Here is a 14902-nt window from a genome sequence, read left to right on the forward strand (position 1 = left end):
AACCATGTAGAGTCAACAGAGGGGTCACCCTGTTCAGGAGCTTAGACTTTGAGGGTCACACAACCTGGACTTAGAATCCTTCTCCTCCCTTTACTAGTTGTGTGACTGCAACAGGGAAGAACAAATCTGACTCCATATTGGATACGTTTCTTTTACTTTGAACCTTTGTATTCTATTGCTTTTGCTACAAGTTAAGAATGTTGGGCTTCCCTGGTGGTGCAGCGTTTAAGAATCTGCCTGCCAATACAGGGCAGGGGACAAGAGTTCGAGCCCTGGTCCAGGAAGATCCCACATGCAACGGAGCAACTAAGCCCGTGTGCCACAACTAAAGACCCAACGCAGCCAAAATAAATAAATAAATAAATTAATTAAAAAAAAAAAGAATGTTGCCTATAGCCTGAAATATACAGGATAGTCCATTTTCAAGGCTCTGACCTTTAAAGGTATAACACTTTCCCCTTCATATAGAGATAAAAAGTTGCAGAACAGAGAATAAAATTTGTCTTTTTGGAGGTTTACAGGAACATCATGACCTGACCTATGTGGACACCTGCAAAAACAAAGGATTCCAAGAGTTTGCAACAATCAACCACACACTCTCTCCCCTTTTAGTATAAAAGAAGCCTGAATTCTAACTTGGGTAAGATGGTTTTCTGGGACACTAGTTCACCATCTTCTCGCTCTCCTGGCTTTCCAAATAAAGTCACTATTCCTTGCCCCAACAAATTGTCTCTCAATTTATTGGCCTGTTTTGTGGCGAGCCGTATGAGCTTGGACTTGGTAACATGACATTGGGTGAGCATTTTAACCACTGCACACCTTAGTCACCTCAACTAAAATATGGTAATATTAATACCTTTCTCCTAGGGTTGTTGTGGGAATTATACAAAATGGCATTGTAAAGCTCTAAGTACACTTCCTGGCATGTACCACCCCATTCCCGAATCCCTGATTGGGAAAGAAGTTAAATAACTTAAGTGATAAGTAATCCAAGTGTTATTTTTATACCAAAACAAAGACATGCTTTAGGTAGTAGATATCAAAATTTACATGACATTTTAAGATTTATAAAGGAAACCTCCAAGAAATTTGAAGTTTCCGGCAGTTGCCTTGAGCTAAGCTTGCAGATCTCTAGAGGGAGACAGTTTTGTCTATTGTAGAGATTTGGTGGAAAAATTCAAGTACAGATCAGGTCCAGTCTTCCAACCATTGAAAGAAGAGTCTAATCACCAGCCATAGACACTGTTTACACATTTAGGTGTCCTTTTCCTAGGTGGAACGTCAAAATTATCTCTGTGAATATTTATACAATCACTTCCTTGACTCGCAGAATTATAGAGAACTCAAAGAGAGCTCTTTTTATGCCACATGCACCTCACTCTACCGGCCACTTGCCATAATTGGTCCAGGACAGTTCTGGAAATAGGTTTTCTGCTCGGCAGGAGACACAGAGAAAATTGTTTCCACAGGTGGTGATAGTTCAAGTGCAAGGTGGCTCCTGGTAGAACTTCTTTAGGGACTAAAGGTAGGACCGGAGACAATGGAATTTGCAACATTCTTGGTGAACATGTTGGATTTTCCATAGGATTTAGAATGAGATTTTGAGATGTTAAGGGGCAGGAGACCACCAGAGGACCTCTTGGTCACACGGTGTTTAATAGACTGGCCAAATGTGGAGGCTTGGGAATCTATGTCTGAGTGCATATCTCAGATCTGGAAGCCTTGGCCAGTCACTCAATCCTTCTGAACCTCTGTAAGGTAGGCCTAATGTTAGTAGTCACCTTGTCTGGTTGTGGTGAGGATGAAATAAGAGAAGCACGTAAAGCTCATGGCATGGAGCTTGGCCCAGGGTTAAGCCCTCAACAAAAGGTAGCTTACACCTCCCATCACTATGGCTACCACAACTAAACTAAACAATCATACATGGCTGACTGTGATCTTCCACATCTGTAACACACTGTCTCTGCTTCTTTCATGATTCATGTTGCTTTCTCCCTTGAATTAGCAGGATTTGTGTCCCTGTCATATCTCCTGTAAGTCACCTTGAGCTCAGTGACCTCAGATAATTTATGGCTGCGTCCTTCCAGCATTCAGCTCAGGGCTATGTCTTGGTTCAGATCCCCAGATAAACCCCTTTTGCTGCCTATCTCCCCGCCCCCACGAAAAAAACAGAACACTCTGCAGTGATGCTTTCTTTCTCTGTCACTAGGTGTTCTCTGACTTAATTGGAGCCTATAGACGTAGTATCTGGTGCTGATGCAACAAATTATATTGCAGTCATTTGAACGTAGGAAAAATACACGTTGAAATGTTAGTGAGGAATTTACTTTAGCTCTATGTTTTCATGGAGTTGGGTTTACTTGTATCTGGGACATTCAGTCCTGATGCCTGAATGTTTTTACAAAGAAGAAAACCACACCTAGGCCTCCAATGAATAGACAGGGTGTTATGGCCACCTTTCTGAGGCTGCTTGAGCTGTTAAGATGTGCACCAGATCTGAGCGCTGGCTGTTGCCTCAGAGTCAGCCCTCAGAAGTTTCCTTCCTGCTGACAGTGTACTGGGGACGAGCACCCTGCCAGGACATCTCCACAGCCCCTTCACTATTTTTTTTTTTTTAACATCTTTATTGGAGTATAATTGCTTTACAATGGTGTGTTAGTTTCTGCTTTATAACAGCCCCTTCACTATTGCAAGAGTGAGCAGTATGTGTCTTGAAGTGTGAAAAGCAAGATCCTTGACTCTCTTTTCTGGCCAGAGAGCCTCCTTTTTTTCTTCTTGGGGCCTGGGAAGACAAGAGGGGTTTTAATCCTGTGTTCTTTGTGCAAAGCCCTTTATTTAGAAGAAAAAAAGTCTGCATCTCAACTTTTCTCTGGAACTAGAAAGTCAGTCTCTGATGGGACAGATACAGGTTGGCATGTAGTACTCAGTGATGTGTTTGACCACCTGGCATTGTGGAAAGGACATGAATTTTAGAATCAGGCAGATCAAGATTTGGATTCCTGCTCTGCCACTGACTAGTTTAGGCAAATCACTTCCTAAGCCTCACTTGCAAAATAGGGAAGATACCATCCACCTCTCAGGATTGAGAGAATTTAATGAAATCACATTTTAAAATCACCTAGCAGTGCTTGCTTGGCCCCCAGTGAGTGCTAAACAAGAGTCAGTCTCTTTTGTTCCTCTTTTCCTCTGTGGAAAGGAAATAGTTAATGTGGAGACTGCACTGGATGCCGGGGTAAGGGAATTCTGATGCGGGCTCAGCCGCAACTCCTGGTGCACCAGGGGATGTAGTAACCTACCTTTCTAGATGTCAGTGTTCTCATTTTTAAAACAGATGTTAGGGAATTTGTCCGTCTAGCGTTAGCAACCTCGATTTGACATAGACCTTCTTTCAGGACAAACTAGCAGTCTGCTAAGAAGAGCCCACATCTCTGCTACTCCACGGCCACTTGCTTTTCCCTCTGCTACACCAGCCAGATCGCAGGTGTCCAAGTCGGTTTCCCCTCTGCTGTGTATCATTAACAAATCCAAATCAATTCAGAAATCTGCTGCCTACTTATCTCCACAGTTCAAATAATTCTTTTCAAAATGATGAAACTGGGTCTTCCGTCCTATGCGGAACAGAATTTTGATTTTACCCGATTTCTAGCACAGAATCATCTATTAACCTCTAGTTAACTATGATCTCATTCCCTCAAATCAGAGACATGTAGCACCCTCTTGCTTTGCACATTCTATGTGGACAGAATCTATACCAAGAAGTAGAATGTTTTGACAAGAACACAGGGTTTGTTTTCCAAAGCTGATCCAAAATGTTCCCTTTCATGATTTGTTGGCCCTGGGACAGTGGGCAAGTCACCACCTCCTGAAGCCTCTGTGTCCTCACCAGGAAGATGGGGACATAGGATGATAACATCTTTCGGATCCATCTCTTAAGGCTACTCAGAAGATTAGAGTAACACCACATACGTAAATGGGGCTTTATGAACTAATTTTATATGTGTGAATTCTCTTTACCCTTCTGAATCTCAGTTTCCTCATCTGGAAAAGGGGTTGGTTAAGTCATCCTCAATGAAGATGCTTAATGTAGTAGTTGACACAGACGGGCACTCAGAGAATGGCAGCTTTTAATAATCAGTGCTGAATCGCATGATAACCCTTGAAAACTGAAATAAGATTATAATTCCATTTTACACATAAGGAAAGAAAAGTGCTGTGTAAAAGTTATTATAATAGTACTCATCACTACAATGATTATTTTTAATGTTTGGGAGCCAACCAGAGCTAGTTTATACACATTTTCTGTTCCTCTTCTTTAATATCAGCACCATGGGACTCAAAGCATGAAGCATGCTTATTAGCAATTGACAGTTTACTGAAATCAAAGAGGAATCGGCAGAGAATCCACTTCTAAGAGACGCTGTCAGCACCCACCATGGAGGATCCCTTTTATTGAGTGTGTGCTGCCCTTAGGGACTCCCGGCTGCTCTGGAGCCCAATCCTCGTCAGTGTGGTTTTTGCTGCTTTCTCCATAAAAAGTAACATGTGACAAGCCTTCCGGGGGCAGGAAATAGTTTTGCACTAACGAGTTTGTGCTTCACTGATGCTTTTGCATTAAAATCATGTTAACTGTGACCCCCTGATTATCATCCCCAAATCAGTTTATTAATTAACTCATTTTGGGAAATCGTAATTTAGCCAGTGCTCTCCAGCTCATTAGCATGTTACCAGGACAGAGAAAATAGATGATGTCATTGAAATCCCTCCTTACATGTTTAGCTCATCAGGGCACAGAGTCTTCTTCAACCCTGTTGGTTTGCTCATTCACTGATTCATTGGATAAAGATTTATTGAAAGGGTCCCATGTGCCTGACTATGCCTGGTTTGGGGAGAAAAGATGCAAGGCCCAGCCTCTGCCTCAAGACCATCAGAAGGTTGGGGGAGTGAGACTTGTGATTGGACACAAGCGCCAGAGGCCTGTTTAGGGTCCTGCAAGCTTAGACGACCCTTAAACCAGGCACTGTCTCAGGAGCAGGCATCGCCTTTCAAAGTCACTTCTGATTCAATGGGAACTGGCTAAATGAGTTTCTGTAGGGAGCTCTGAGATTATATAGCCCAATCTCCATCTTTAAAATAATGAAAATATTAGTAGCAGTAAGAGATAACAGGACTTCCCTGGTGGCACAGTGGTTGAGAATCGCCTGCCAATGCAGGGGACACGGGTTTGAGCCCTGGTCCGGGAAGATCCCACATGCCATGGAGCAACTAAGCCCATGCGCCATAGCTACTGAGCCTGCGCTCTAGAGCCTGCGAGTCACAACTACTGAGCCTGGGTGCCACAACTACTGAAGCCCACGTGCTTACAGCTGGTGCTCTGCAACAAGGGAAGCCACCACAATGAGAAGCCCGTGAACCGCAACGAAGAGTAGCCTCCACTCGCCGCAACTAGAGAAAACCTACGCACAGTGACAAAGACCCAACACAGCCAAAAATAAATAAATAAAATAAATAAATTTATATAAAAAAAGAGATAACATTAATTGATTGATTACTGTGTACTAGGCACCGTCCTAAGCATTTTCTATGCAATCACTCGATAATGACTTAATAACTCATTTAATCAATGATAATAATTGAGTTAGAAATTCATCTAGTCTTCACTAGAATCCTATAAGGTAGGTACTAATAGTCTCTCCATTTACAGATGAGGAAACTGAGGCAGGTTACACAGACTTGAACCCAGGCAGTTCGGCTCCAGACTCACATAAGGAAATGAGAACCAGGACAGGAAGTAACTTGCCCCAGGTCACCTAGTGAATAGTGAGAACAGAACTTGGGCCTCCCCTGTGGCCAAATTGACATTTTTTGCCCTGTTATTTGACCTGCTATTTGCTTCCAGAAATTCCTACCTCTGGATCAGGCCACTGTCTCCTGAAGGTTCCCTGTAAGATATAATACAGACTCTGTGTGTCTTGAGGTTAGGGTCCAGGTCTCAATTGGACTCTATATCTCTAGCGTCTGGCATATAATACTCACACAATTGATATTTATGGATTGGTTATATGAATGTGTAAATATTTAGGATTTAGTCATTTGGTAATACAAAGATCTGATCCTAGAGAAGCTGCAACTTTCCAGCTGTGTAAGTGCGAATTCTTTCTAAGCCTCAGTTTTCTCATCTGCAAAATAAACCTGAAAATAACTTCCCAGGGGCACTGTGAGGTTAAATGAAATGAAACTGAAAGTGTCTCATGACTAGTACCTCACTAGGCCAGTGTCAGCAGAAGTCACCCTCCTTATTAACTTTGCCATTTTTGAGTGTCAGGATGGTCCTCACTGAATGGCCTGAGGGCAGCTGGGGGCCAGACTACCTGAAAGCTGTTGGCCATTCCTTTTGCTCACCAGCCACTCGACGGGCAGCCCTGGCATTAGCAAGCTTGCCTGCAGATGCTGGGATTTCCCTGGATGCCTTTGCCCACAGAAGATCCAGCCATCAGCTAGCTGCCCATAGGCCATTAGAGCACATGGGACAGAGAGGAAACAGGCCAAAACTTCTACCTTGCTCCACCTTCTTGGTTGAACTCTTTCTTCCGGAAGAGAAGGGCTGATGCTTGGGGCTGGGCAAGCTTCGGTCCTGGTGGGGAGTGGAGTCATTGACACAGCCTGCAGCCATCACCGCAGCTGCCACCTCAGCCCCGCTTTGTGCCCATTAAACACCCACCTACATTTTCCTTCTCATGTGCATGTGGTTGACTGTTCTGCAGTCATAAAAAATATCAGGGACTGTGGCAAAAACACCACCACCAGCAACCACAGGGGGAAGATATGGTATCTGAATAGCACTGAGGTTAGGAATGAGGGCTCTCAAAGTAGACTACCTGGTCCACGTCTCAGTCATTTACAAGTTAAGTGACCTTGGGCAGATTATGCAGCCTCTCTGTGAGCTAGTTTTCTGATCTTAAAAGGGGAGTAAAAACAAGGACCCACCTCTTAGTGATGCCACAGAGATTAAATGAGTGCGTTCATGTAAAGAACTTGAGAACAATGCTTGGCACTAAGTAGGAACTCAATATATAAAATGTTAGTGACTACTGTTATTATTCTAAGTTTCCTGCCCCCACTGTGGTTGGTAAGGCTGCCTGAAAATTGCATCACTAAATAGAAACAAAGGTTCCTGGTGAAATAGCTATAGGGTAGACAGTGAACTTTCTTAAACTCTATGTCCAGCCTTTGGGACTGGGCTACATCTGGTCTTTGCTGCTAACTCCAGTTTCTGGACAAGGAAGACCTGTACCCATGGGGAGGTCATGAGTGGGTATCAGCCTGAGGAAATGCTATGCCATCATGGTTTGTGAGAAAGGAAAGCTTGATTTGAGCCTGGAGAGTGAAAGTGAAATTTAAAAAGTACTTTTAGGGCTAAGAGGCGGGATCCACATAAATATGAATAAATACTACATAAATAACATGGAGTTGCCTTATTTTATTTAGTGACTTGCTAGCAGAGCCTGGGGAGATTCCCTATGAGGGAGATGGGAGAGACTCAGCTTTTGCTGCCAATAGACGTCATCTGAAGATAAGCGGGTGGGGATGGTCCTAAGAGGTAGACAGAAGTTCAGGTCTCTTGGATTCTACAGCAGTAGCTTTCCAAGTTTTTCTTGTGAACACAAATCTTCCTAGAAGCGGCATTCTACACAGAAGACCAATATGTAAAACCACGAAGAGAGGGGAATGGGTGACAGAAGCCACCATACTCAACTCCTCCCCTCTCCCACAATGACACAAACCAAAACTTCTTTGCAGTGTGAGTGACCACGAGCCTCCTTAGTAGTGGAGACTTTCGGAGTCCGTCCTTCTGCAAAGGCTTAACAGCGGGAAACTTGATGTCACCCAAGCCTGAAAAGCTCTGAGGTGGTAGGACCAGGTGAGGGATCATCCATTTCCTATTAGATCTTCTTCAGGCATCTCACGGGAACTCATCCCCCATTTAGCAGGACTCCTCTAAGCTTTGTAAAGGGGAGTTAGAGTCATCAGTACAAAGGGGAGTTCTGTCTACATCTCAGAACCACTGAGTATGAGGAAGGACCACTCAAGTGACAAGATTTTCAGGGAGCTGAGAGGAGCCTGAGAGATTATTTACTCCAATCCCACTCACTCTTCTTATGATGAAACTGAGGCCCAGAGAGGAGAGAAAGCTTTGAGTGCTGGTGGTTAGCCCAGCCCTGGCCAGGCCCAGAGCTAAATTAGGTGGGGATGCCATGCTGACAATGGCTGCATTTTAATGAGTAGCTGCCGTTTTCTGATACCTTGTGCACTGCACCTTGACAACCTGACCCTATTTAATCTTCACATTTACACTAGGAAGCAGGATGGTAAAGACATTGCTGTGTGTTCATCGTATGTCTTCCCAGACACAAGGAAGACATTTCCCATCCCAAAGTGCAGTTATGTTGGGGCCCATACTACTATGTTCTAGCCAATGGGATGTGGGTCAATGTTATATCTCCTCCAGGCTTGATGTAAAAGTCCCTGTTTAATCCTCCAATTCGTTCCTTCACTGTCACAGCAAACTTGGAGGTCATATGTTCCAGAAATGTAGTTAAAAGACAGAGGAAGTTTACCCTGCCCACATCAGACTTATTAGCACAAGCAAGTAATACAGAGTGTAATGAGCCACTGAGGTTTGGGGGATATTTCTTGCTGCAGCAAAGCCCGACCTATTCTGACCAGTGCAGATAGTTTTTATTATGATCCCATTTTACAGATTATGAAATCAAGGCCTAATGAGGCAGAAGAGCTAGTTATGGGCAGGGCCAGCATACAAATCCAGGTTGGTCTGACAATATAGCTTGTACTCTATCATACCATGACTGAGATAGATAGAGAGGGTGGTGAGATGGAAAAACAGCAAAGAAATAGAAGACTTGCACCTAGATGTGTAACTCTGGACAGGCTTCTTTAGCTCTTTGGGTACTGTTTGCTGGTCTATAAAAGAAAAAGCCAAACATTTCCCATCATCTTTGGATGCTGACCAAGATGTTGGGTGCTGGTGAAGAAAACAGCATGGCACTGGGGGTCATGAGGTCTGGGTCCTCCCACCGACCATTCACTTGTGGGTCCTTGGACCCCTATGGACCTCTTTCCCTCTGTGGGGCTCTTCTTTATAATCTGTAATAGCAGGGGACTGGACCAGAGAACCTGTGAGGCAGGTTTTAGCCATAAAATGAACCTGACCTACCTTGCAGGCCTCCCGTGAGTATCAAATAAGAGGTTACAAGTTCAAGAGTTAGTAAATTGTAAGCATTATGCAGAGGGGAGGGAAAACCCTGGTGAGATCCGTTCAGGAGCTGCAGAATTTCTGATCTGATGCCTCATTAATAGGAATAAATGATTCCTTCTGGATTGTGTCAGACAAAGACACAGGAGTTTTGAAGGTTGCTACTAAGAAGCTGCCAGGTCACAACATGGGCCAGGTCACAACATGGGCCAGGTCACAACATGGGCCAGGTCACAGAGATGCTCCTTGCCACGGATGAACAGACAGTGGCCCAGGCTTATCCCAACTCAAGAGGAATAGTGACCCCTTGACTCCTTCCCTCTCTTCCTCCCTTTCTCCTTCTCCTCTGCTTAAACACTGTCTTTCAGTCCGGCCTTTCCTGCCACCATTTACTGTGTCTCCCTCACCATCTTCCCCGTAGCCTACTTTATTTTCTTCCTGGCACCCAGGGGCTTCTGCCTGTGTACTGTCTCTTCTCCTACTAAGATGTGAGCTTCCTGAGAGCAGGCACTTGTCTGATTTGCTCACTGCAGCAACCCCACTTCTAGAAGACTGCACGATGCCTAATAAAGATTTGCTGAATAAGGTAAAGGAACCACTGATTCATCTTATGGGTGGTTATCCCCCACTCTTGCGAAACGCGTCCAGAAAGAGAATTCCCAGAAGAACAGATCCTGAAGGCACGTGCAGGATCAGGTACCCTGAGCACGTCACTTGTCAGAGAGGAACTAGGGGTTCTAGGGAGAGGGGGGACTTAGAAAAGAGGGGAAACGCTTTTCTAACAGCCACAGCTTAGACTTGACATTTGGGGCCCTTCTGAAGTTGAAAGCAGGCTGCTGTGACTGCAATCCCAAACTCAGGTATGCTCTGGGCTGTGGACTGAGAAGGCTGAATTGCGGGAAGAGGTTGTGTGGCTTGGTCCTATCTTCCAAGTTCAGGTGCATCAGAGACTTAGTCTCCACAGGCAGGGCCATGACTGATCCATATCCTGTGGTCCCAGCAACCAGCAAGGAGTCACCCCATAATGGTCAGTCGGTGTTGAAAGAGTGCACAGAGCTGAGAATTTCCTTTCATTTCTGGTGTCCCTGCTCTGGGTCCCAAATTTTCACACTCTGTTTCAATTCTCCTTCTCCACCACCTCCTCTCACCATATATACAATCATCTTAAACTTCCCCTTCTTCTCTGTTTCTCCCAGTCCTGCTAATAATTCGTATTTCACACCCATTTCCTCCATACAACCCCTGCCTCTACTTAGAATTTCTTCTCTCTTTTTCAGGCATTTGGGTTTTTGAGGGCAGGACCTCTGTCATTCATCACTTTATTCTCAATGGCTCATACATTACTTGGAACCAAATAATGATAATAACAATGATGATAATGATAATAATAATAATATAATCATAGCAGCTGTCATTTATTGAGCTCTCACTCAAGACACTGTGCAAAGCATTTTACCTGATTCATTTCATTTACAGCCATGAGTTGGTGAATTACCATTACCATTTTACAGAGGGTAAACGTTAATGAATTAGTAGGACTCAGACCTCAAAAGTCATAATAGTCACCCAACTAAGTATTAACTGGACTAAATTGGAGGGGAGGGGGAAGGATGAAGCAGATTGAACTCTTCCTTCTCCTCTCTCCCTCTGTGTGTGTATGTTTTCTTTCTTTTTTTCCCCTTGAGCATCAAGAAAAAAGAATCCTATTTCCTAGAGCTCCCAGGCAGGCATGCGCATGAAAATGAGCCAAGTCCGAGGAGGCGCTATGATACCCATCAGGCCTTTGGGGGCTGATGAAATGAGGATTTTTCTGTGAGGCTCCCGTTTCCCTTCTTGGAGAAATCTGTGACTCAGCAGCATGCCCTCTTCCCTCAGGTGCAGGTGGTACCTGGACTCTGATCCCGTCCCCCACAGCAATCATGGAAACCCAGTTGAGTTGTAAATTCATATGCAATTATGATCTTGGCAAGTGCTCCAAGGAAACCCAAAAAGGGCTTAACTGTGTGGCACTTTCCCTTGTGCTCATCCCCAGACAAATGGGACAAAACACTTCTGATGAGCTCCGGCCTCAGACAGCACAGGGGAGGGTGTTGTGACCTCCGGGGGTGAAGGGTGCTGCCATCTGAGGTGTAGTGATGGGAATTCAACCTGACAAGTATTTGCTAAGCTTCAGGTGAAATTCACACCTTTAAGGAACTCAAAACGTAGAGGAAGAGATAGGAAGAAAACAAAACAATACAAAACAACAAACTGGACTACAATTAAAGTCAAATGTCCTAAGTCTTCCCAAGTAGGATTCTTTGGAACCCTGTCAAAGGCTGCGGGTTCAGCCTATGTGGGAGAAGGTGGAGAAAGGCGGCCCAGCGTTAGTGCCCCACAGTGTTAGCTTGAGCTGTGCAGTGTAAATGTCAAGGTCAAGACCCAGAATTGAGATTATAGGGAGGCAGCTTTAGACTCCACCCCAATAAGCAGTATTCTCATGAATCTCCTACTTCCCACCATACACAACAATAATGTCCAGATGCATTAAAGATTTAAATGAAAAAAGGAAGGAAATTAGCAGAGTATTTGTATAACCTTGGAGTTAGGGGAAACTTCCTCAACAAGACAGGAAATTTAGAAGCCTAAAAGGAAAAAATAAGTATATTTGAATATATAAGCAGTGAAAATGTGTGCATGTCAAGACACCATAAACAAAGGCCAAACCCTGCACCACCCTTCCCGCCCCCAAACCCCAAACAATAGTCTGCAAAAATATCTGCAAAGCATATGAAATAAGGATATAGGGTCCTAGGTTAATGTGCCTGTAGACAAAGTGCCTTTACAAGTTGATAGAAGAAAGCCAGGCAACTTAATGTTTTAAAATGGGCACTAATTATACACAGCAATTAATGGAAGAGAACATCTAAATGGCCAATAAGCATGTGAAAGATGCTCAATCTGGCTAGTAGCCAGAGAAATGGAAATTAAAGCCACAGTGAGAGGCCACTTTTCACCATCTAGACTGGCAAACACCACAGATGGCAAAAATACCTATTTACACAGAGGATGCGGGGCAGTAGCCCGTCTCACGCATGGCTGGTGGGAGTATGATTTAGTGATGGTTTTGGAAAGTTACCTGACAATATCTTTCAAAATTAATATCACACAAACCATTGGACCCCAGATTTAGAAATCCATCCTACACCTAAAAATATTGGTATGTAAGGATTTACTTTTAACAAATTTTTTTTTTCTTTTGCAGCAAACAACATAAAACATTACCAAAGAGACCTGGAAACAATTTGAATGCCCATTAACGTGAAAATCGTGAATAAATAGTAGTACATTTATACTATGGAATATTACGCAGTTATGCTCTATGAGTTCGTTGTGTATCCTTTTATAAATTTTGACCTGGGGCACTCTCACATGGTACTGCTAAATGAGAAAAGCAAGCGTAATGTATATGTTATAATTTTGAGGGTAAAAACAAATGACAACAACAACACTCTTTGTACACATACGTGTATTTTTATGGCTATGAAGAAAGGTGTGGAAAAGGGAGTGGAGCGGGCGATGAATATTAGATTTTCACTTTTTCATCGTTAGTTGGAATGCACATAAATTGTTTTCATAATTTAAAAAACCTGAAATAATGGGAATACAGAATGAGAACGAATGAATAAATTATAATAGTTAGCAAACAGACCCAGGGAATGGGCTGGCCACTCAGGAAGACAGCTGGAAGAGACCGGTGGATTGCAAGTCAGGATTCCCGCTCTGGTTGGGGGATTTAGGTGAAGACATCTGAATGCCCCTCTAGCTCCAAGAAACCTTGGTTAGGTTAGAGGCAAACCAGGACAGTGCAAGGGCACAGCACAGTGATGAAGGGGGGACTTCTGAAGCGGAAGTGGCTCAGGCAGAGGCCATGCCACAGTGGGGGCACGAGGGTCAGGCTCCGGGCTCCCACCTTTGATGAGGAGGTGGTGACTGGTGGCCTGTAAGGGAGCAGCTCTGGACCGTCTGTAAGAGCCCCTGGATGGCAGGAATTGTAGCGGGGAGGAGTATAACCCACCGAGTCCGCAAGCTCTGGGCTGAAAGGTCGGTGAGAGATGGTAGCCAGGCGGAGGGAAGGTTTAGGCTTGGACACACCTGAGCTCCTTCACAGAAAGGGTGCCGATGTGAGCAGGTAATCTACTGAGCGAGGTGTGCTAAGGGGCTGGGGGTGGGGTACTGTGCACAGTAAGAGAGTGTCCGAGTCTGGCTTGGGGGCAGAGCACTTGATCTCTAAAACAAGACAGCAGGAAAGGGATGAAAGGAAGGACTTTGTGTTGGATGGTTATCATCTCTGGAGACAGGCAGATCCTGATTCACGATCCAGGGGACTAGCTCTGTGGTCCTATCTATCTAAGCCTTAGTTACACTTATTAAATGGAGACACTTAATGCCCACTCCTCAGGCTTGTTGTAGATATTCGGAAAAAATGCACGTCATGACTGGCCCATGGTTGGCACTGAATACATGACAACTGCTCCTACTGCATAAGAGGCAGCACAGCATGGAGGGGAGGAGGCGGAGCTGGGAGTCAGACAGACAGGGGCCAGGATCCAGGCTTGGACGCTTGCTAGCTGGTGACCCTGCAGATGCTAAGGGAGGCTGGTCTCCTTATCTGTGATGGGAGCTCTGCAGGTCAGGTTGTTGTGAGGTTCAGAGAGAATGTTTGGCGAGTAACACGCCTGGAACAAAGAAGGTGCTTAACACACAGAAACTGTTGTTGTTTGTTTTCCTCATCAACCGTCTCACTGCAGGTGAGGTCATGGGGTGACGGTCTTTGCAGCCCATTAGGAACACTCTGAGAAATTCACAAACAGTTTTCCCAGGGGCAGAGAGGCCCTGCTCTGTGAACGTGATGTGCTCTAGCTGGTCTCGGCTTCCTGGACGTGGGAGTGGGCAAGGAGACAGAAGATGGGGAGCGAGAGGAGTAAGGAGAGGGTGACGCTGGCTGTCCCCTTGTGATCACCACCCCCGACTCTTTCTTGTAACTACACTTCTTTGTGAGCATTTCTCTTTTATTTATTTAATTAATTAATTTATTTATTATAACATCTTTATTGGAGTATGATTGCTTTACAATGGCGTGTTAGTTTCTGCTGTATCACAAAGTGAATCAGCTATACATATACATATATCCCCGTATCTCCTCCCTCTTGCGTCTTCCTCCCACCCTCCCTATCCCACCCCTCTAGGTGGTCACAAAGCACTGAGCTGATCTCCCTGTGCTATGCAGCTGCTTCCCACTAGCTATCTATTTTACATTTGGTAGTGTATATATGTCCATGCCACTCTCTCACTTCGTCCCAGCTTATCCTTCCCCCTCCCCGTGTCCTCAAGTCCATTCTCTATGTCTGTGTCTTTATTCCTGTCCTGCCCCTAGGTTCTTCAGAACCATTTGTTTTTTTTAGATTCCATATATATGTGTTAACATATAGTATTTATTTTTCTCTTTCTGACTTACTTCACTCTGTATGACAGTCTCTAGGTCCATCCACCTCGCTACATATAACTCAATTTCGTTTCTTTTTATGGCTGCGTAATATTCCATTGTATACAGGTGCTACATCTTCTTTATCCATTCATCTGTCGACAGGC

The sequence above is a fragment of the Balaenoptera acutorostrata genome, chromosome 9 (genome assembly GCF_949987535.1).
Source record: "Balaenoptera acutorostrata chromosome 9, mBalAcu1.1, whole genome shotgun sequence".
Taxonomy (NCBI): Eukaryota; Metazoa; Chordata; class Mammalia; order Artiodactyla; family Balaenopteridae; genus Balaenoptera; species Balaenoptera acutorostrata.